Genomic DNA, 24,570 nt, shown 5'->3' with positions numbered 1-24,570 from the left:
ATAGGTCTTTAAAATATGCCCTGAAGTGATTATTATGTTTCCTAATTCAACCATGTTTAAACACCTGAAATTATGAATGATTCTGTCTAATGCAGATTTCAAAAGGCACTTACCTCCAGGTAGGGCTATACCTAAAAACAATGATGCAATCATATTAAATATAATCAGTCATTTCTTTTTGGCACAAGTTTTGGGATTATTTCATTGGGAAAAGAATCTACATTTTCTATTAAGACTCCAACTGCCAGTCTATTTTGTAAGATCACAGACTTCTCCGCCTCCTCCTGAAAAGACAGAACTATTTGTTGTGGATATGTAGGAAACAAACCTGTCCCCCCATCGAAAGGGTTCATGTAATATATCTGACATGTTTCACATGTTATAATAAGAAGGTAAATAGCTACAGTACCTCATTAAATGTTACGAAGAAATAAATTGCCATGTTTCAAATATGTAATGGTTCAAGGACCTCTGCAGAAAAGAAAATTCTATTTCTTTGTGCTGTGAAATATAATTTACATTTAGATGATCTGAAATAATAAAGCAAAATGAATATAGAAATGCGTACCCTGTTTTGATTATGCCCCTTTATACAGCAAAGAGAGGTTACATAATGCTGCGGGCAGGAAGAATTCCTTCATTTCCTCTCCCTGGCTCCCTTTGTATGTTCATCATAAAAGGGATTCAGGTTTCTAGCTAGATTAATAATATCTATTAACATTCTCCACAAAAACACTGCTGTTAAGAAGTGATCTACTGAGATAAGACCGAAGCAACTACAATAAAGAATTACAGAATATAAGCTGTAGTTATGACAGTGCATGAATTCAAACAAGATATCAAGGATAACTTTGATGAATGTCAGTGCAATGTAGTGCCCTTAAACAGCAAGCAATTGCATTGCACTGTATTGAACAAGGGGGGAAACACAGTGCAGAGTCACATATCTATTGAAGTTGGCCTGTTTCTGCTGTCATTCCTTTCACTGCCACTCTAAACTGCTGTTGTACGTGACACTCAACCTCACAGAGGTCTGTGGGTGCTATATAGCATAGGATGTGTAATGAAAGCATACCCTTCGGGGAAGGAATGTCATGTAAGTGCCCACAGCAAGTATATGATGTCCTAGTTTTGGGATTTTTGACCCAAGCCTTACTCTTTTTTAATGTGTGCACAAAGACCTAGGCCTATTCTTTGATGCGAGCTCATTCCTGTTCCTGTCCTGTACCTGGATGGAAGCACCAGGCGCACTCTATTTTGCGATACAGGTCCAATGTCCCCGTCACTTACTTAAGCATGTAACGCAGTGGCAGCAGCATACCATGCTTTTAGCAACCCTAGTGTGACCAGACCTTTACATCAGTCACTTGAATGGTGGTTTGTTGGCCCACTCGTGTAAAGTTCTGCTGCTTCTGGAGAATCTAGATCCTCGCGCTGCTATCTTGTGGGCATGTTTGTATGCATGTGTGTGTGTGTGTGTGTGTGATCTGCATGTTGCACCTATCAAGAGTGTCTGAGGGACTGAGTGAAGGTTGTCTTGCAGGTTCAATTTTGAAAGCCTCTAGCCTGTTCATATGCACAAGAAGGAGATGAGGTGACTTTCCCAGACACTGAGGGGCAGATTTACGAGGACTGGCGCATCCCTGCATGTCAGCAGGAATGTGCCAGGTAAAATGCGTCACGCAAGTTTACCCTTGCGCCACCACAGGTGCTCCGCATTTACAATGCGGCGCATCGTGGCGCAAGGATAAACAGATGCGGGACGCATCTGATGGCGTAAGGGTGGCGCATTGCTGGAGTCGTGTCGCAAGCGCGATGCAACTCCAGCAATGCTCAGGGGCTGCCCATACCTAACATGCTGCGTCACACCTTACGCCTGCTTCAAGCAGGCGCAGGGTTTTGACGGCGTCGGAAAAGTGACTCAGTGAAATCTTGTAGATTTCACTGCGTCACTTTTCCAAGGCTTTTTCCGACGGAACGCCAACCCTGCATACATTAAACCTGACGCAGGTTTAATGTAGCGCAGGGCTTTACAACGTGACGCATCATCTTAGATGCGTCACGTTGTAAATAAGGCACAACATGGCGCATGGTTTACACCACCGCTGCGTCACAGAAGTGATGCAGCGGCGGCGTAAATGTGTCTCAAGGGGCTTGTAAATCTGCCCCTCAGAGTGTCTTGCTTACATTCATGAGGCTGGAGAGAGTAGACCCCGACAATTAAGTGCGGAAGGGGAGACGGGCTCCCTATAGAAATTGAAAGAGGGACCGTTGCAGCAGAGTGGCAGCTTATTATTCTCTCTGAGCACTGCCTTTTTGGGGATGAATGGTGGAACGGCAGTTCCTGTTCTCAGAGTGATTTTCCTGATCACTGTGTATAGCCTTTGTGTCTCTGTTGTGAGAACTCCAACCTGGACACCACACTGATGTGGGGAGAGTCACTCTAGAGAAAGTCTGGAAGATAGCCTGAGGAGGACACATGAACGAAGAACCTACCCAAACTTCTTCTCCAAATGCAGACTGAGAATTCACATCCTGTCTGCTGAACCTGTATAAGAGTGGGAGCTGTTGACTCACTTGTTGTGATATTCAAAGTTATCGATGACCAAGGAGGGATGCTCCACAGGGACTACTTTACAATCTGAGATGAAGTCTGCCTGACTGCCAGTTTCCTAAAGGTGAGGACATCATTTGTGGTTCTGATCTGAAAGAGGATTTGTTTCCTTGGTGTGGAAAGCCTCGAGAATCCTGCTGTAAGAAGAGGGAGATAGAAAACCAACCCTACAGGAGGAGCTAACTATGGTGGTGGGCAATAGAACATGACCACAGTGAAGTGGGTCTGTCTGACAAAGAATCCTGAATGCATAAACAAATTTCTGTGCAAATGGTCTAGGAGTGACAACAAGTGTGCCTAATAGGACTACGCTGTGGGGAACAACCTTTACAACGCAACTTTTACAACGCACTACCTTTACAACGCATTTTTTACAACGCATAATCCATTACAACGCATGACATTACAACGCATGACACTACAACGCATTTTTAAAAACTACCTTTACAACGCATTCCATTACAACGCATACTACCATTACAACGCATACCATTACAACGCATAATATTACACTACACTATCCAACACTTACCCTACTGTTGCACCCCCTGGAGTTAGAATAGTAATTTTTACCCCTATACTATCCAACACTTACCCTACTGTTGCACCCCCTGGAGTTAGAATAGTAATTTTTACCCCTATACTATCCAACACTTACCCTACTGTTGCACCCCCTGGAGTTAGAATAGTAATTTTTACCCCTATACTATCCAACACTTACCCTACTGTTGCACCCCCTGGAGTTAGAATAGTAATTTTTACCCCTATACTATCCAACACTTACCCTACTGTTGCACCCCCTGGAGTTAGAATAGTAATTTTTACCCCTATACTATCCAACACTTACCCTACTGTTGCACCCCCTGGAGTTAGAATAGTAATTTTTACCCCTATACTATCCAACACTTACCCTACTGTTGCACCCCCTGGAGTTAGAATAGTAATTTTTACCCCTATACTATCCAACACTTACCCTACTGTTGCACCCCCTGGAGTTAGAATAGTAATTTTTACCCCTATACTATCCAACACTTACCCTACTGTTGCACCCCCTGGAGTTAGAATAGTAATTTTTACCCCTATACTATCCAACACTTACCCTACTGTTGCACCCCCTGGAGTTAGAATAGTAATTTTTACCCCTATACTATCCAACACTTACCCTACTGTTGCACCCCCTGGAGTTAGAATAGTAATTTTTACCCCTATACTATCCAACACTTACCCCACTGTTGCACCCCCTGAAGTTAGAATAGTAATTTTTACCCCTATACTATCCAACACTTACCCTACTGTTGCACCCCCTGGAGTTAGAAAAGTAACTTTTAGCCCTATACTATCTAATACTTACCTTAAATGTAATTTAATATTATGCGTTGTAATGGTATGCGTTGTAAAGGTAGTATGCGTTGTAATGGAAATGCGTTGTAAAGGTATTTTTTAAAAATGCGTTGTAGTGTCATGCGTTGTAATGTCATGCGTTGTAATGGATTATGCGTTGTAAAAAATGCGTTGTAAGTGCATGCGTTGTAAAAGTGTGCGTTGTAACGTCATACATCCCTACGCTGTTACTGTCGCAATTTGAAGCGACTCATCGATCATCCCACACTAGCAAATGAAAGCAGACTGCATTACCACATCAACACCCAGGAGGACAGACCTGATGATTTGCCAACTCCCAGGAGGAAGGAGGTCCTGTCACAATCTCGGGGGCTCAATATCAAAATGATGCAGTGTGCTTGGAAGAGGTCTGCGAATTCGAGACAGCAGTACACCTGCTACTGCCGCCAGGCTATGCTGCATGGCTTGCGACAGCTCTGAGAAATCAGGGGAGCCACCTGGTTCACCTGCAATAGCCGTCTTCACACCAAGTGGGAGGACCAGCCTGAAGTTTGGGAGGACAGAGTGAGGCTTGCAGCAGACACAAACTGTTGATAAGATAACCTCTGAGGGACTGAATGACTGCTAATGCCTACCAGGCCAAGGAGGGGAGCTCTGCAGCTGAGTCTAGACCCCCAACATGGTAAATTTAGGATTAAAAGATGCAGAGTGTCAATCTGAGGGAAAATCTGTACCTGGAAATAGTAGCCCACACTAGAAACTATGAGTATTGGATACATTTTTTGTGTGTAGCATTGGGATTTATTGAGTATTATTGAACTTCTCACAAGCAATGCTGTTAAAAGTCTATTGAGTGCTGAGGTTGATCTACCCCCACACTAACCTCCCTGAGAAGCCTGTGACTGCACACCATCACTACCACTGACAGTCAAGTGCTGAAGGGGCATCACTACCACTGACAGTCAAGTGCTGAAGGGGTTCTACTTGGTGCAGTTTGCAGAGCCATAGTAGGACAGACCCAGGGAGATCAGAGGCAAATGACTACAGCCTACATAGTTGTGACCCAGTATCCCTTGTTTTCCCCATGACCCCTGTAACAATGGCTGAAACATACCTATCAAATACAAATTCATATGTCTATACAAGAATACTGGAAGAATTGTGCTGCACACTTCAGCCCACATGCAATTGTTGGGTTTTTAGAGAAATGAAAACTTTTTTCTCTTTAGAGTCTATCTTAAGAAGGCGTTAATTTGTTTACGCAAAACATGGTCTGGTTATTTTAGTAGACCGAACTTTGCACCAACATCTATTGGTGTTTACGTTGGTTCTCCCAAGTAACACCACATTAATCCCACCATGGCACAAAGCGACACAAAGCAGCTCAAGGGGGCATATTATCAAGCCAGGCGATAACATTATTGCCGCTTTAGTGGCAGAAAACTGCCGCTAAAACGGCGATAATGGGCTTGATAATATGCTCTATGGAATTCCAATTGAAGCCCATGTTAAATGTGAAGGACGTCTAACATGGGCTTCAATTGGAATTCCATAGAGCATATTATCAAGCCCATTATCGCCGTTTTAGCGGCAGTTTTCTGCCGCTAAAGCGGCGATAATTTTATCGCCTGGCTTGATAATATGCCCCTAAGTGTTTTCTTTGTCGAGAAAAGGGCCCCTTTCCAGCACAAAATGCCTGTGGTGATGGAAAAAATACCATGCAGCACTTTGCGTCCCTTTGCATCTCTTAGTGTAGGTGCGGGCCTTAGTAAATCTGAGGCCATACCAGTTTATCATTTCTTAATATTTGTGTTTATCTACAGAGTGCAATTTTGGATTGCACAAATTTGAGAAATATTTGATGATTGCAAAATTGTCTAATTTCTGGTATCACTCCTTTTATTTGTGATCTCATCTGACTTTATTCTGTGTAAATTAAATCTCCTCTCTTCACTCACTGCTCTTTGACAACAGCGATGTATTCTGCGGCCATGATGCACATTTGTGAGTCATCGGCTTCAGTGATTGGTATTGTGTGGAGAAACATAGGGGGATATTCACAAGGATCTTTCGCTGAGTTAACTGCACTTTATGGCAGCCAAAGTTGCGATAAACTTATCGCCCCAATCACAAGCTGGTGTTAACAGCCCACAGCACCAGTTTACCCATGATAGCAGCCATAAAAAATGTCGCCACAGATGACCCCTGCAACTATCACTAATGAGATGCAGAGTAGGCGTTCCCGTGCCAAAAGCCGCAACAACCAGCCAAAACTGAGATACGAACACAAAACAGGCGATAAGGCGCGTTAGCAGCAGGAAAATAACACCTGCTCTGACCTGGCGCAAAGTCAGACCACAGCCTGCACCACAAAAGGGAGCCAAGCCCAGACCCACACCTGCTGAACAACAGATGCACCCGGGCAACTGAACATGCAGCCCGGAGGGCCAAAAGGGCCTCAACACCTGCCGCCACCACCCCCAGGACCCCCCTCTCCGGCACCCGCCCCGACCAAAGACATGGCACATCAGCTACACATAAACATGTACAAAATAATCCGCTTTATGTCGCACAACTGGTGACATGCATATGTCTTCACAAAAATGAGCATCACGCATTCACTTTCGAAGCAACAAATGAAACTTCATTAAAATGAACACTGAAATCAAATGAAGACACATGGCGGCTCCCCTCGGGACAATCCGTAGGTCACAGCCTGCAAGACAAAAATCATGATGAGAAGGTGTGTCCTGCGCACATCAAAGGACAGAGAGAGAGCAAAGGAGATAGAGAGGAAGAGAGGGAGAGAGCAAGACAAGAAGAGAGGGGGAGAGAGAGAGAGAAGAAGAGGGGGGAGAGAGAGAGAGAGAGAGAGAGAGAAAATAAGAGAAGGGGAGAGAGAGAGAGAAGAAGAGAGGGGGAGAGAGAGAGAGAGAAGAAGAGGGGGAGAGAGAGAGAGAAAAGACGAGAGGGGGAAAGAGAGAGAAGAAGAGAGGGGGAGAGAGAGAGAGAGAGAGAGAAATAGAGAGAGAGAGAGAGAGAGAGAGAAGAAGAGAGGGGGAGAGAGAGAACAAAAAGAGAGGGGAGAGAGAGAGAGAGAGAAGAAGAGAGGTGGAGAGAGAGAGAGATGAAGAGAGGGGGAGAGAGAGAGAGTGCCGCCCCTGCGCACCCAGGCCACACTGCTCACCTGCTGCCAGGGGTGTGTCTCCAACCACTTGCCGGTATGTATAGCATATCACTAGGTCACACATCTGAGACAGAGCCGTCATCTGAAACAGAGTCCAGATACATGATTGGCACAAGACAACAAAGCCTGCCTGCCCGCCCATGCACACCCAGGCAGAGGCACCCCAGCCCCTCCCTCCACCCATCGGAGCATGCCCGCCCACACACACCCAGGCCTCACTGCTCACCTTCCGCCATCGGTGTGTAGACATGAGGTTCCACCACGAGCCGCTGCAAGCCACAAGCACAGGGCCCATGGACATGGCACCCTCCACACCATGCAGCCCCGCTGCGCAGGCCACAAGGTCTCACGTTTGGTGCTGGGTCTTGATTATTCCATGCCATAGGACATACCAGTGCACTCTGCATCATTGCAGGCTGCACACCCGCTCAGCCCAATGGGTGCCACTAACTCTATGATCCCGGAAGTGACGCCACGTGGCGGTAGGCCCACGCTGCCCGCTGGCTCTGGCCCACACTGCGGTCCAGCAGGGCACACAAAACCTGAGCTGTCCGGACTGCCGGGACGGGGCATCATCGCAGGCCGCACACCCGCTCAGCAGCTAAGGTGCCACTAACTCAGTGCACCCAAAGTCACCGTCCCATGGCGGGGTGCCTGTGCTGGCTGCAATGGTCCGAGTGCCACTAACCCTGTGCAACCCCAGTCAGCGCCACGTGGTGGTAGGCCCGTGACAGCTGCAAGGCCTCGGGTGCCACTAACCCAGTGCAACCCCAGTCAGCGCCACGTGGTGGTAGGCCCGTGACTGCCGCAAGGCCTCGGATGCCACTAACCCTGTGCACAACAACTCATGGGCCCTTTATGATTGAGAACCGTGGCCTGTCCGTCATCCAGTCACCACCGGCAAAGGGGAATGTGACATCATCGGCCCCTTATGTTGGTGGAGTCACATGGCCTGTGACGCCTGTGCTGGATGGGTGTGGTGTGCGTGCAAACCTGCCCTCAGGGAGTGGCTGTGACATGCTGACAACTAGACCAGTGACCTGCACACCACCAGCGAGTACGCCGGCGATGGGTAGCAATGAGGGCCCCCCTTAGAGCGTTAGCGGAGTGGTCTGGCATGCCGTATGCCGGACCAGCGCAGGGCTTGCAACAATGACTCCTGGGCTCTGGGCATGGTTCAGTCCATGTCCGGAAATGGAAGTGACTGATGCATGTGTCCCTGTTTTAGTGTTCACGGGTCCCGGTACACAATATGCAATGTAGCACCCTCTGACTGGCATCCCACAGGATGAGCATCAATGGCGCAAGGGAAATCACTGTCCCTACATTCATCCACACATTCATACATGAATGATGAAAGACATAACACAGCAGTGCGTCACTGGATGTTTATTGTACATCCAGTGCAGTTCTGCAGCTGGAGCGGTACAGGGCAATGCCGAGCACACTACACAATATGAGCCAGTGGAGGGCCAGCCAGAGTCCATCTGGGGATGACAAGTACTGAGGACGAGGACGGGTACAGTCCGCAGTCTGGTTGCCGTGTCATTGGTCATCAAACAGGATATGGTAGTCCATGTCGCTGTCCAAGGTGAGTGCATCGGAGTGTATCGGGAGTCAGTGGAATGTCATGAGGCCATGTGCGACACCAAGCAGAAACAGGCCAGGTGGCGGAAATGAATGCTAGTGCCTCCTGATCACAAACCCTTCCACTTCCTCTTCCCCGGATGTGTGCTCTGCCCCACCTGTGGGTGTTGCAGTACCGGCTGAGGCACTGTGTGCCACTGACACATCAGGTGCCGGAGTGGATACGTCTGCCGCACTGGGGCAGAGATGTGGATGGTGTGGGGGCAGCAGCATTCATCTGCGCCACACCTTGTGGCAGCAATGCCATGATGATGATCTGCAGGGCATGGTAGATCCCAGCTACATTTCGCTGATGTACAGTGGTGGCTGCCATCCTTTCCGCACCATGTCCTCCATGAGCCTCCGCATGTGTGCCAGCTCACGGCTGGTATCGCTGGTGCCCCTCTGAGCGGACAGGTGTTCTTCTCTCTGTGTCAGGACTCCATCGATGTCAGTCAGGGCTCGTTGGAGACCATGGAGTGGGCCTAGACACCCATGGATGGCGTCCAGTTTGGTGGCCATGAGGTCAAACCCCACCCGCACCTGCTCAGCCGTCTCCCTCTGGACCTCCAGCACACAGCGTTTGAAGGCCATGTGTTGCTCCTGGGGGTCTTTGGAGACTGCCGAGGCTGTGGGTACCTCCTGCCGGGTGGTTTGGGTGGTGGGTGGGGTCTCCTCGATGCAGCTGGTCATCCCTGATCCTGGAAGTGAGTCGCGGATGATGTCAATGATGTCTTGGAGGGCTTGTGCGTCGATGCTGGGGTTGTCCTGCTCGTCATCAGTGAAGAGTGGATGGGCCTGCTCTGCAGGGGGTGTTGACGGTGGCTCTGCAATGTGAAGGGGAGATGGTGTATTGCAATGTGTCCACATGTATGTAGCTGCATGGTACATGTTCACATTCATACAGCATGGCATTGTACATTGTGACAGTGTATAGATCTGGGCGATGACCCAGAGTCATTGAGGGTGTGCACTGTGCTCTGCTGAGGGTGTGCACTGTGCTCTGCTTGATTGTGCATGTGTGCCATTGTGGCCATCTCCACCCGTCCTCCCAGTACCTGGTGGTCACTCACCCTGTTGCAGTTGTGTTGTGTCCTGTCGAGCCGTGTCCGGTCCCCCGACTCCGGACACAGTATCCACACTGATGACTGTCGACACCAGCTCCTCCATGTCATCCAGCTCGAGCTGTGGCGCTGGGCCCACACCTCCAGTCTGCATTGATACCTTCTGGTTGGCTGCGAGTTTCTCCTTGGTCTTCCGCTTGATGTCATTCCATAGCCTCTTGACCTCGTCCATTGTCCTCTTGTGCTCTCCGATGGCATTCACCTTGTCCACGATGTCCCACCATATTCCAGTTTTGGTGCCCAATGACACGTTGGAGGTGACGAACAGTTGTTGATGGTGTTCCATCACCTCTGTGACTATGATCCTGTTCGCCTGCGGACTGAACTTCGTCTTCGTCTTCTTCTTGTCCTTGCCCTTCCCTGTCCCTGAGGTCCCGGGCTGGTCGTCCGGGGTGCTTGTGGGGTTGCGCTCATCCTCTGCGCCTGCTCCGGGTGCCTCCATGGTGGTTGAGTGTTGGTCAGTTTGTGTTTGGGTGGTTTTTCTACTTTTATGGTGATTTTTCCCACCTGCCAGATGTGTGTTGAAGGCCTGGCGCTGCTTATCGCTGATTTCCTCATCGCGCTTTGGCCCATCATAGGTTTTTTGTGTTGTGGTTTGTGTTTTATTCTCCATCGAGGTGGTTGTATCGCGGACATTGTCCGCGGTTTAGGCAGACTATCGCATGGTACCGCCTTGTTGTGAATTTCACGTTGACACAGGGTTATTTTCCCGCGATGAGCTGCGATGTTGAGAGTTGCGTTAAGCTACTCTTGCGGTAGTTATCACATGTTCTTGTGAATATACCCCATAGTGCTTTAGACCTTGCAGTATTGTGTGTGGTCTCTGATTGGTCTGTAGTTCATCTTTCAGTTATTTATTTATTTATTTATTGTTTAGCGTTAATTTTTAGTGTATGAGCAGCAGACAGAAGAGAATAGGAACAGGAAAAGGCATCCCCTACTGCCTAATGCCAAACTGTGCTGTTGGGAGTTTATGCATCAACTGGTAGAAATGTTGTGTTAAGTGCATGGCTTTTTATAGTGCAAGGTCAAAAACAGGCCCACAGCTCTGCAGCAGTGCATATGTTCATGACACTGCCACAGAAAATTAAGTGGTAGTACACAGGACCCATTACTCATTACACATTGGGTACAATCTAAGTAGGAGGTCTTTGGCAAGCCAGGTGCCAATGTTGCAGAATGAATTCCCTATAACTATTATGTTGGAGCACAAATTATTTTTATTTTAAAAACAAAAAAACAAAAGTTTTAGACTTCTAATTTAGAGTAATGCCATGTGACTGTATCTTCCCCCGGCCGCTTTCCAGCACTTGTCTGTCTATAGGAATGAAGCTCAATAGGTTTTGGGGGGCAGCCGACCGAAGGGAGGGGTGTCCCCCGGGTATTTTGGGAAAATAATGCAGCCCAGACTGCAAATGGGCTCGTTTTGGGCTACATGCCTTTGGTAGGCAGCCCAAAATAAATACGGTCATCTTAGGTTTAATAGTCACTATTTTGGAAAGGTGACATGGCGGGTGCAGTAGGAGAATTTTGGTATCGATTGTAGTGACAAAATATAGTGACAGAATGAAGGATTGTCATGTAAGAGAAGCCATGCGCCTCCTCACAGGTAACATGGATTTACTTTCCCCAGGGACGCGGGTTGTGGTGCGCATGCTGCGACAGGCAGCGAGTGGGGCTTGTTTGCCGCAGCAGGGTGTGGCAGGCAGGAGCACAACCAGGTGGGCTTAAGGGGATGTCCTAGAGGGAGGCAAGTGGCCTCTAGGTCAACATGCACGGCACCTGCACCCGCCTGTGGGAGCGAGGCGGTGCCGGGCCATGGGAAAAGAAATGAACCAGCAGGGACCGCGAGAAGCGAGTCCCCGCTGGCAGAGCACAAGCTGTTGAGCACAGACGAGTAACAGGGACCACAGGAGATGCGACCCTGATTGAGTTTGCAGAGGAGGGGACGGAGGCAGTGGGCGGATGAGGCCTAATACCAGCAAGGCCACATCCCCCCAAAAATAAGCAGGGAAGAAAGGGTCATAGAAGGGAGGAGAGGACAGGGGAAGGGCCTTGAGACAGACACGAGCAGAAGAGAGCAGTGGGAAATCACTGGGGACCATATATGTTGATGGGGGGTAGAGGCAGGAACTGCAGGGGGTAGTTTATGTTGGGGGACAGACAGAGGCTGGGAGCAAGGGGGATCCATGTCTCCTATACTGCCAGTGGAAGCGAGGCCAGTAGTAGACACAGGAGCGGGGGAGGGGCACTATGACATCCCAGCAGGTGGCAATGTTAGAGTGGTGCGGTGAGGAAGTTGTAGAGCTAAAGGAGGTATTTAGATGGGCTTTGAAGAAGCTGCGCAGTGCCCAAACAGGGCACCCTTCAGGACTTATTTGCACAAGGGCATGGAGAGGGGTATGGCAGCCGTGCATGGGGGGTCACCGGGCAGGGATAGTGGGGAGAGGTCATGCACCGTAATCACAATGGGAGCGGATGTGGCATGAAGGTGGGAGGGCACAGGTGCAGGACAGGGTAGAACAATGTTGATGAATGCCAGATGGCACAAAAGAGCAGATAAGCAGGGATACTAACCCCGACACGCTGGACCTTTCTCTTTGAGGCACCGGTACACAGTGGTAGGGCTGACTCGGGAGAGCTGGGTATGGCTCGTCCACACTGAGGTGAAGAGAAAGTAAGGTCTTGGGCAGCCAGCCGGATGATGGCACAGGATGGTACAGCCACTGCCACATGAAGGGCTGGGATGGTCTCAGCAGTGTGTCGCCTCGAATTGTCACGGTTCCCAGTGTGGAGGAGTGCAGTATGGATGAGCACAAAGTAAAGGTAAAGGCAGAAGGACGTAATATGACCTACTGGCACAGTCCGGACATCAACAGGAGACAGCAGCACGCAGGGTACAAAGGCTAGGAGATGAAGGGTGTTGTGCATGCAGGGCATATGAGTCAGGGGGAAGGGGCCTAGCAGCTCGATTATGATTAAATGATCTAAGAAGAAGGGGAAGTGGTGGATGACAATCCTCCAGGGCAGAAGGAAAACGGCTGGTGCCAGAGCGGGGCACATGGGGCGGGGGTGCAGTTAACGCAGTTGTCACTGGTGTTTTACGGCGACAGATCGATCGGAGGGAAAGTGGTGCTACTGTGAATGGTGATGGCCCTTCACAACTGGGTAGGCAGCTGGATCCGGAGCAGAGGGCAAACCTAACACCAGGTAAGGGGGACGAAAGTGCAGGGAGGGGAGGAGTAAAAAGAGTTTCAATTGGGGAGGATGTGGTGGGACTGCTATAGCAGGGAGGGGAGGCTACAGGAAGGTTTGCATGTCAAGGATACAAGGGTAGGAATTGAGGCAGACATGATGGAAGGGAAAAGCGTGATGCCACAAGACACATCGGACAAACCGGGGGGTTGGGGCAGGGGGAGACAGGGAAGACAGTGACATCGGAAAGGGGGTGACAACAATGGTCGAGAGGAAATTTCAGACAAACTGGAAGGGAAGAGAGGACACGAATTAAAGAAAGTAAGGCACTCAAAAAACGGAAGTTACCATGTATAGGGGGTGACAAAGCTGCTAGGCGCCCACCTCATGTAAGCAACTAAGGAGAGGATATGGAAGGAGAGTATGTGGAGATGATGAAGTTATTACAAAGGGAACTCCGGGCTAAAAAGTGTTCCATGGAAAAGGAGTGCAAGTTGTTGAAACGACCTTGAGCACCGGTGACCATAGAGAACTGGACTGCATAATATTTTCTTTTCGCAAGCGTATACTGCGAAAAATTCCCAGATCAGTGAGTGTCATTGTTCAAATATATGGATGTGATCCGGAAGGCACACACCAACTATGCTGGGTACACATGGGTGGAAAATGACGAGGGGCCCCGGGAATAGATGGCATGGGACATGGAGGGAAAGGGGCGGGAAATTAACAATGAGCTGTGGCAGCAGACAATGGGCTGGGCTGAATTTGGAAAAATCATATTTATGTCAGTTGCACTTCCATTAGTGTACCGGCCCTTTCAGCCCCGTCCCACGCGAGGGGGGCAGCTGTGCCACGGAATCAGGGAGGAGCACTCGGTGCTTGTTGGGATTTCAACAAAGATTGTTGCACAAGAGAATATTGAACATTTCAACATGAATGCTCGAAGTGCGCAGGCGTACATGCCCTGGTACAATGCCAGGGGGTGTGAGACACCGATCAGGCACAGCACAAAGGACAGTGGACACCACACGCAGGCAATTGAGATTTTCAGCATGGGAATTTAGTGGCAGGCCTTAGGGGAGGATGAGGGACACAAGAAAACATGGGCAAGGGCTCATAATCCAATTGACGTAGAGCGCCTAGATGTATGGTTGGCCAAATATTACAGCAGGGAATATGCCAGGTTTCTACAAAGGGGTTTAAGAGAGGGTTTTAGGCTGGGGTATGAGGGCCCATGGTTGCATAGGTGTCCAGAAAACGTGAAATCAGCAGTCACGTAAAAATGAGGTGAAGAAGAAACTGCAGAAGGCGGTATGTGAGGGAAGACTGGCAGGCCATTTCAGAGACTGGCCTATGCTGGATTTGATCGTATCTCTCATCGGAGTGGAATCGAAAAAAGATACGGGGTAGTGTCGGCTCATACAATATCTGTTGTGGCCCAAAGGGAACTCAGTTAATGAATTTACATCAGAGAACTCAATATCAGTCTCATATTCTTCAGTGGACATGGCAATGGAACTGGTAGAATGGGGAGGGCAAGGGGGCTAGGATGGCAAAGTGCGGCAATAAGGGGCATATTTAGAAGGTGCTAGTGTCACCGCAGCGTCATTGTTTTGGGTGCAGTGGTGGTGCAATCAGTGCTCCACACTGCTCCCTATTTACAAACTGATGGATTGAGCCCAATGCGCTAGTTTGCAGAGGCCTGTGTCACATCATACCTGCTCCAGATATAAAAGGTTAGGCGTTCCCATATTAAAAGCCACGTAGAACTGATGCAGTGACATTTACAACTTTTCACTGAGACACTCCAAGACTTGACTGTGTCAAAATCCCTACGCCTTCTCAAACGAGGCTTAAGGATTGACAAAGGGCTTTTAACTTTGGACTCGCCTCTGTGTTCTGGCGCATTGCTAAAGTTGCATCAGTTTTACGACCAATTCTAGCAATGCGTCACTTTAGCACCAAAGGTGCATCAGAATTTCTGACACATCCTTAAATCCGTGTGCCATTGAGCACTGTATTGTAAATAAAGCACATCCATGGTGTCATAAGGGCATTTACCACAGGTGCAGGAAATCTGATGCATCAATGCGGATGCTTCAGTTCATGTAAATATGCCCCTAAGTCTGCACTACATCTCTTACCAGTGCACCCGGAGGATTATCAGTTGTTGGGTATGTAGTTTGAGGGGCGACCGTACATGGATAAAGCATTATCCATAGGATGCTCCATATTGTGCTCTTTGTTTGATCATTTTAGCACATTTCTCCAGTGGCTGTTTCTGTGGCATACAGGTCACAGGACTGTGACTCATTATCTGGTCAATTTCTTGTTTTTGGGCCTACCCAGTTCTGCAGACTGTCAACAGCAGTTGAAACACAATTGATGGACGGAATACCGAACAAATCAAAACATTTACCCCGAGTCAAGAGATCTGGGATAAATCAATCATTCTTTTGCTCACCATGCCACCCCAGTTTAGACCTGGCCATATGCAAATCAGTCTTGACTCTGTGCCTCATGGGAACAGTCCAGTCCGAACTGCCAAGCCAGGTCCTCCCTGGACCGGAAACAAGCATCCTAGGACCAGTTTCAGGGTTTTACCCCTCATCAGCCCGATAGCTTGAATCCAGTGGCACAGTGAGCCCGGGACCCACGTCTGGGCATACCCGGTGCACTTAGGGCGAGAAAGCAAAAGAAACACACTTGATGAACGGAATGCAGAACAAATCAAAACATTCACTCCCAGTCAAGAGATCTGGGTTAAATCCATCATTCTTTTGCTCACTGTTAGAAATGGGGGTCTCTAGTTGGCCGTGGCTGGCACCAGTGTCCAAATAGGGACCCTTCTTACTAAGTCAGGGCAAGTGGCCTACCCCCTTTGATAAACCCTGCTCAACCCTGTGGTAACGTAGCACAAGCAGTTTGGCCTCTCTCAGAGGCAGTGTGCGAAGCGTTTATGGCCACGTACAATAAGGCAGTTACAACACCACAAAAGGACACAACTCAGGTAGATATAGAAAAATAATATCTTTATCCAACAGTTTAACTCAAAGACTCTCAAAGCGTTTCAACAACTACAATTCACGTCAACCCGTAGGGACTAAAAGGGACAACAATGTGTTCACCCAACTCGGGACATGGCCTGAGTTCAGGGCCGGGGCCTACGTGACCCGCTGCACACCAGGTACCTGTTGTGGAAAGGGGCTACAAAACGCAGCTTCTGGAAGAAGCGGAGATGGTGACAAGCGGATTCCCAGCGACCACGGGTCTTGGAGGCTGAGGTCCGCAGCGTGCACCCACAGTGGTTCAGGCACTCAGGGGCAGGCGGGCGCTCAGCGATGACTCTCGTCGTGCAGCTCCATGGTGGGCTCACAGCGGCAGCAGCTCTCTCTTAGCTGTGGTGGCCCACAGAACCAATCCCAAGGATGCAAAGTTGTTAATGGTGCGGGCGCTCAGCGGCACAGCTCTCAGTTACAGTGGCCAGCGGGGCAAATTACGAGGATGAAAAATAGCACCAGGGGTGGACACTCAGCGACTACAGCTCTCACTTGGCTGTGGTGGCCCACTGGACAAATCACAATGAGGCACAGTAGCAAAAGGGTGCGGGCACTCAGTGGTAGTAGCTCTCTCTTGGCTGTGTCAGCCCAGGGGACAATTCACGATGGTGCACAGTAGCAAAGGGTGCGGGCATTTAGCGGCAGCAGCTCTCTCTTAGCTGCGGTGGCCCATGGGACAATTCACGATGGTGCACAGTAGCAAATGGTGCAGGCACTCAGCGGCAGCAGCTCTCTCTTAGCTGCGGCGGCCCACGGGACAATTCACGGTGGTGCACCATAGCAAAGGGCTTGGGCACTCAGCGGCAGCAGTTCTCTCTTAGCTGCGGTGACCCACGGGACAATTTAGGGCGTCGACCAGGCGGGCACCATGGTGGACGCTCAGCGGCCACAGCGCTCTCTCGACTGCAGTGGTCCACGCAGATTCAGCAAAAGGCCCGAAGATGCCGATTCAGGCGGGCTTTCAGCGGCGGCAGCTCTCTCTTAGCTGCAGCGACCCACACGGATCCGGCAAAAGGTTTGAAGATGCAGATTTAGGCGGGCTCTCAGCGGTGTCAGCTCTATCTTAGCTGCCTTGGCCCAAACAGGTTTAGCAAGAAGGTTCAAAGGTTCAGAGTCATGCGGGCACTCAGCGGTGGCAGCTCTCTCTTAGCTGCAGCGGCCCGCACAGGTTCAGCAAAAGTTTAGAAAGTCTCAATTCCGACTCAGACGGGCTCTCAGTGGCGGCAGCTCTCTCTTAGCTACAGCGGCCGGCACAGGATTAGCAAAAGTTCAGAAGCTCCCAGTCCGTGGTTCTCACAGTAGAACTAGAGGCTCCGGATTACTCAACGTAGGCCTCACCTGCAAGCAGAACTCCTTGCACAGGAATTCCGACGCTGGACGGGGTGAAGTCTAATGTCCCTGAGACTTCTGCAGGAGGCGCTCTCGATATAGGCCCTCGGGTAGTTTCTTCGGCAAGCTTGATGAAAGTTGCAAAGTCCTTTCCTCTGTTCACTCGGACAGAGTTTCGTCTTGACATCCAGAAGGAACACACTTGGCCAAAGTTCCAGCGCAGCATTTTATACCTAAAAAGTCTTTGTTCTCTAAGGTTGCAAATCACTGACTCCGGTAGAACCAGTTTGGTGGGGTCAGGAAGCACTTGGTTTATGAGGTGACATCCTGCCCTTTCAGGATGAGGGGGTCGGCTATCAGACATCCAGTGGGAGGTGGAGCCATCATTCACCATGCCAGGCACGCCTCTGTTCGGATCAAAGAGTCACCCCTCCCCATGCTCTGAATACCAAACTCGCTCTCCAGCCAGGTTTGACCCAACTGGCCCTGCTGCTCCAAATCCAGACGGCCAATACACATACGCGCAACAGCCTACAGTAAAGCTTAGGCAAGAAACTACCACGTTTTCAGAAAAGGTATTTCAACACATGCAATATTTAAACAGACCTTACTAAAAGGTGCCCCTCAACGTCTTGAACATATACGTATCAAACTCGAGGGTCCTATCAGGTTCCTAGGGCCCGATAGGATGATACAAAGCAATCTTTATCTGGCCCCTCCTGGCCTATGAGACTGGATCATTTCGCAGTAGCCACAGTGAAATGGAAGGTAACTCACTATTGAAACAGGCTACAGCGATGTACGTATGATAGTTATCCTTATTCAAAAAGTCATTTATATACAGGGAGCATTTGTGCTGTGGCACGGCGTAGCAGTGGCATGACGCCCAGACAATCTAAATCCAGCCAATATAAAAGATAGGGAGAGTAGAGAGGAAGGGAGATCCACGCCAATGATGCCAGGTCTAACACTCACCATGCTACCCCAGTTTAGACATGAGCATATGCAAATCAGTCTTGACCCTGTGCCTCATGGGAACAGTCCAGCCCAAACTACCAAGCCAGGTCGTCCCTGGACTGGAAACAAGCTTCAGAGGACCAGTTTCAGGTTTTTACTCCTCATCAGCCAGGATAGCTTGAATCCAGTGGCACAGTGAGCCTGGGACCTCCGTTTGGGCATACCTGGCGCACTTAGGGCGAGAAAGCAAAAGAAACACAATTGATGGATGGAATGCAGAACAAATCAAAACATTCACCCCCAGTCAAGAGATCTGGGTTAAATCCATCATAATTTTGCTCACCATGCCACCCTAGTTTAGACCTGGCCATATGCAAATCAGTCTTGACCCTGTGCCTCATGGGAACAGTCCAGCCTGAACTGCCAAGCCAGGTCCTCCCTGGACTGGAAATGAGCATCCTAGGACCAGTTTCAGGGTTTCACCCCTCATCAGCCAGGATAACTTGAATGCAGTGGCACAGTGAGCCCGGGACCTACGTCTGGGCATTCCCCCCCACTCAGGGTGACAAATGGAAAAAGAACAGTTGATGGACAGAATACAGAACAATGTCATACATTCACCCCAGTGCAGATATCTGGGCCTAAATCCATCGTTTTTTTGCTCACCATGCCATTCCAGTTTGGACCCAGCCATATGCAAATCAGTCTTGACCCTGCACCCAAAGGGAACAGTCCAGCCCGTACTGCCAGTCCAGATCAGCAACAGCAAGTTGGCGATCGCGAGCATGGAAAATAAACCTCCCGGCGAGATTCCCAACGCGAGGAGGTCAGGTTTCTCATTGTGAGTGGTCGCGTATACTCGCGACCGCTCGCGATGAGAAACTACCAGTTCGCGTTGAGAAAGCTGCTGCTCGAGTAAAAATCTACTCGAGCAGCAGAAAACTACAGCTCCCACTGTGCAAGATGCCATTGTCAATGATTGCACAGTGCCGGTTGCTTGTCCGCACTGTGCAATCATTGAAAACGACATCTGGCACAGTGCGAACAAGGTACTACGCAGTTCGCGAAGTGCTACGCGTTGCTCGCGTAGTGCGAACTGCACTTTGCGTAGCTTCGCGAAGTGCTACTTCGCGAACTACGCCCAGGGTTAATAGGAACTACACTCCAAAACAAGCATCCTAGGATCGGTTTCAGGCTTTCACCCCTCATCAGACAGGATAGCTTGAATCCAGTGGCATGGAGAGCACGGGACCCACGTCTGAGCATACCCGTCCCACTCTTAGTGTCAAATGCAAAGAGAACGATTGATGGACAGAATTCAGAACAATGTCATACATTCAGCCCAGTATAGAGATCTGGGCATAAATCCATCGTTTTTTTGCTCACCATGCCATTCCAGTTTGGACCCAACCATATGCAAATCAGTTTTGACCCTAAGCCCAATGGGAACACTCCAGCCCGTACTTAGAGGCCAGTTCCTCCCTGGACTGGAAACAAGCTTTCTGGGCTAGACACGTACAAGGGTTGGACAATTAATTTGTGGATGCTCTGTCTTGTTCACAGTGGGAGAGGTTCCATGGGCAGGCCACAGAGGCAGACAAGGTCAAGGCACCTATGCCAGTGGACATGTGGCCCATAGGTGAAAAACGATGCTCTAGTTGGTGGTAGGGTCGATGGTGTGCAGGGATGGGAGGAATTCATTATCAGTGGAGAACAAAAGAGGATCAAGTGTTGGAACAGGGAAGAGGATGCGGTTTAGTTTATATTGGCAATGATTGACAAGTGATCTTTCTCAGTTCACAATAACAGGAAAGTTGGCCAGGATAGGGTTAATGGGCAAGCTCCTGTGGGGGTACTCGCCATCAGCTGGTGAATTAGGGAGGAGGATGTTAGAAGGTTTGGAGAGGGGTAGTAGGACCAGGGTGAAGAAACCACTGTCAAGATGCCAGTCGATGAGGTATTGGGCACCATGCACATGATATGCCATGAGAGAGATGTCGTTATATGCAACTCTGATGTCAGGGGTGTTCTTTGGGGGCTTTCCGGATGTCGGAACTGCTCGGAAGGAAAGGGGTCATGGGTCTAGAATGGGGAGACGTGACAGTTGGGGCCCGCAGCTTAGAAATCCTCCTGTGCCACTCGAAGACAGAAGGGGAAAACAGTGGTGCTACAAGAATTTCCGGTGAAGGCTTTATGAGTTAGTTTTTGTTTCACAAAAACATATGCTAACCAGCCATATGAAACATGTCTGCCGCTCAGCTAACTTTGAATTCCTTTATGAATCTTTCATGGCTGCAGCTCCCTTGATTGGATTGCCACAGGGCCTTCCATCAGGGTGGCCTTCCATCAGGGTGGCAGAGGTAATCACCTCTTCCACCCTGATGGATGGTGAGCTGCCCCGTCTGCCTTACTTTAAATAAGGCCCAAAGTCTAAGGAGTAAAAATCAAGTGAATATTCTGATCTTATCTGTTTTGTTGGGGAGGAATTTGTGATGTAGCTTTTAAGTAGATATTTAAAGTCATCAGACACAAACATGTTTGGTAGAAACTCTATGATATATGTGTTCCAATTTAATAGCTATGTCTTGTTAAAAGGTACACCTGCAAAAACTATTACAGTAAATTAAAAGCAGTCAGCAGCCTTTAACATCTAGGAGACTTTGGATGATGCACAAAATATAGCTGCCAAATGGCAGCCATTAATTAGTTTAATTGTGTGAATTAATTAGACCGTGGGAGGAACATTATAATGTTGTCTAATAACTGCAATTCATAATTACCACGGCTCATTCATTCTTCTTCCATGCATCTCTAATAAGTGAACTTTCTCGTTATCAAGTAGAAAAATATACCTTTAATAGTACGCCTAAGAAAATATTTTAGAATGAGACCCTTACTGAGTAGGAAATGGAATTAATGACAGAAAATCAAGAGAAGAATGGTAGCCTAACACATCTCTTCAAACAAAAACACTACGCATAATGTTGTGCTTCTGAATTCAACTGGCATATATGAACATTTGAAAGAATTTGACCTTTTATGCCAATTCACCACAAGCAAAATCTCTACCATTCATAACAAAAGAGCTCAATTGGGGCGTAGCCAAGATGGCGGAGTGAGCGGACGCACTGTCCTTGAGCTCCGCTCTCGCCGGGCCTACCTGCACCATCAATAGCATCCCCAGCACCTGGCTGCCCCGCTAAGGACTCAGGAACCGCGGGGCACCGGTGGCGCGGCGCCTACCATTACCGATCGGCACACCGCAGCGATCATCTGAGCTCCCGAGGCTGGAGTGTGGCAGACGGGGCCGCGCTGGGCCAGACGCGTGCCCCGTTGGTGGGTCTTTTGCAGCTGAAGTCCGGCGCACCCTCGGGGGACCTGGGTGTGGTGCCCGCCCTGGCTTTGGACTCGGTGCCGCATCGCTCCCGGCACCCGCCCGAGGTTCTACAACGGAGCAGCGACCCAGACGCAGGAGAGGCCTGAGACACATGGTGCGACCTTCCCGGTGGCAGAGCTTGACTGGGCCCAGAGGCGGTCACGAGACCCACGACTGCAGGGCAACGCTGCACGGCACCGGACCTGGGCTGAGGGAGGCCTTGACAGTGCCGGTGGGACTACGCCCAGACATCAGAGCTCCCAGGGCAGAGGTGAGGCGGCCGGGGCTGTGCTGTGCCTGATACGCACCCCGGTGGTGGGCCTCCTGCGGCCGGTGAATCAGCACATCTCCTGGTGGCACAGGTGTGGCCCCCCTCTGCTGCAGCATCGGCGATTTTGCGCTCCCGGCCCCCGCCAGAGGTCTGTTGGCGGGCGGTGACCTAGACCTGGCGCAGGTGAGGCCTGAGGCTGGTGGGGCGGCCTACCCGGCTGGACTTTGTACGAGAGCCCACGGGCTCAAGAGCAACACAGTACTGGGCCCAGGTAAGGGTGCATGCCTCGAGTCTGCGCAGCAATGCTGCTTGGTGCCCGATCGGGGCCAGAGGAGGCTTCGCCGGCACCCGATTGCCCATGATGGCCTACGCATGGCCGGTGCCCCCACTGGACTTCTGCAGGCGGACTGTGACTGAGGTGAGGTGAGGGGGTGCGCATGCTTGGGGGCCGGAGGTGTCTCTGGGGCCCTTGCAGCGGTGGGGTGTTAGCACCTGCCCCCTCCCTCCTTCCCTCTCTAAGCCCAGCTGGTACTGGCCCTCACTGCCTAACGTCTGGTCGACATCTAAGCCCGCCATTGCGGCCCCATCTGTTTCACACTTCTACGGGCACTGTGGACCTCTGACGGAGCTCCTGGAGGTGGGCAGCGCTCTCACCGGTGACATCCGGCCTCCTTCATTGATTGTCCCCTCCCCAGACTGGTGCCTCCAACTTAGACTACTTCGATGGCAGCCACCAAGGCCAAAAAAGACCTGTCCATCCGGGACCTCCACCTTAAATCTGCCAGGGACGCTTCCTGCCCGACCTCAAGAGCGGGCAGCACCGGTCCGGACACAACAGTTACCAGGGAGATTCTGGAGGCACTGTTCGCTTCCCAAAGGGAGGATATCCTGGCCATCAAAACTGATCTTCAGGCTGACCTGCGAGAGATGCACAGGGACGTCGACACCGTCGGGAGCGAGTGGCCGCCCTGGAAGATTCGGCAACCCCCAGAAATGAGGAGGTAGCGGCACTCCAACAAGAGGTCTTAAGGCTCTGTGAAAAACACTTGGAAATCCAGGCGCACGCTGAAGACCATGAGAACAGGTCCAGAAGGAACAATGTTCGCATCCGAGTGGTCCCTACCGGGGCGGAGGGGGATGACCTCGCGAGCTATCTCCAGGACCTCTTCCGCATGATCCGGAATGCCCCAGACAACTCCAGCGTCAAGATCGACCGATGCCACCGAATTGTCCTCCTGCGCACATACCGGTGTGCATCCATGACTTCACAGTAAAGGAGGAGATTCTCAGGGCGGCTTGTTTGTCCCAGCCACTACACTTTCGAGACCATTCTCCCCAATTGTATCAGGACCTGGCTGCCAGCACCCTGCAAAAGAGACGGGACTTTCGCCCCATCACCAACCACCTGCGCTCTCAGAATATCTCATATGCATGGGGTCACCCTTTCAGTCTCATTTTCTGCTCCAGTGGGGGCCTACACCAGGTGTCCTCCATGGCCGACGCTAGCAAAGTCCTGGATCTCAACATAGACGACCTGCCCACTCAACCAGATGCCCAGGGGCCGGGCTCACAGTGGGCTCACGGGTCCCCGAGGGAACAGGGGTGTGACCCGCCTTCGCCCTGACTCCGCCACAATCGACAAAATGTGGGTGGACCCTGGCCGGCACAGAGGGGGACAGCCTAGACTCCAATGATTGATGCTGACGGTTTGTGGGGTTACATTACTCTCCTAGGCCTGGCGGGAGCGGGGGACTCTTCTCACCTTTTTTTCTGAGAGGTGCATGCCCACTCTCTTGGTTGACTCCAACTTTCCCTAACCAATCCCAGGATGGACTTCATGAACTTGCTCAGGTTACCGTTTTGTTGCTCCATGTTTTGTTCTCTTTCTTCGGGGGAGGGTAGGGTCCTCTCTCCAGTGAGCTTTTTCTTTAATGCCTTTTTGTCAAGCCGTTCCTCGGCGTTTCTGTCCCGGGGCCCATCCTCGACCCTTGGTTCACAGCGCGCTTCCAGCGACCTCAGCTTCTGCTCTAGATGGATCGACTTTCACAAATGGCGGTAAAGGTAGTTAGTTTCAATGCCTGAGGCCTTAATAATCCTACTAAGTGGAAAGCAGTCCTCTCGCTACTCGAACACTCTGGGGGCGATATATGCCTCCTTCAGGAGACACACCTCCTTCATAATGACACACACCATATGCACCACAGGGAATTCCCTTTACAGTTTTGGTCGTCGGGGAGAAATAAACAGGGCGGCGTGGCCATTCTACTCTCAAAGCGCTTTAGGGGGTCGGTGGTGGGTCCTCTTGTGGAGATCAATGGGTGTCTACAAGCGCTGCGATTCAAGGTCGGGTCCTCTCATATAACTATTGCCTCCATCTATTCCCCCAACAACCACCAGGAGAAATTTTTGCTGGACGCACTGGCCAAAGTCCTCCATACGCCTGATTCTATGGTGGTAGTGGGCGGCAACCTTAATATAGTTATGGATGCTG

Source organism: Triturus cristatus, chromosome 2_2, assembly GCF_964204655.1.
Source record: "Triturus cristatus chromosome 2_2, aTriCri1.1, whole genome shotgun sequence".
Lineage (NCBI taxonomy): Eukaryota > Metazoa > Chordata > Amphibia > Caudata > Salamandridae > Triturus > Triturus cristatus.
Note: the sequence above shows the minus strand (reverse complement) of the source record.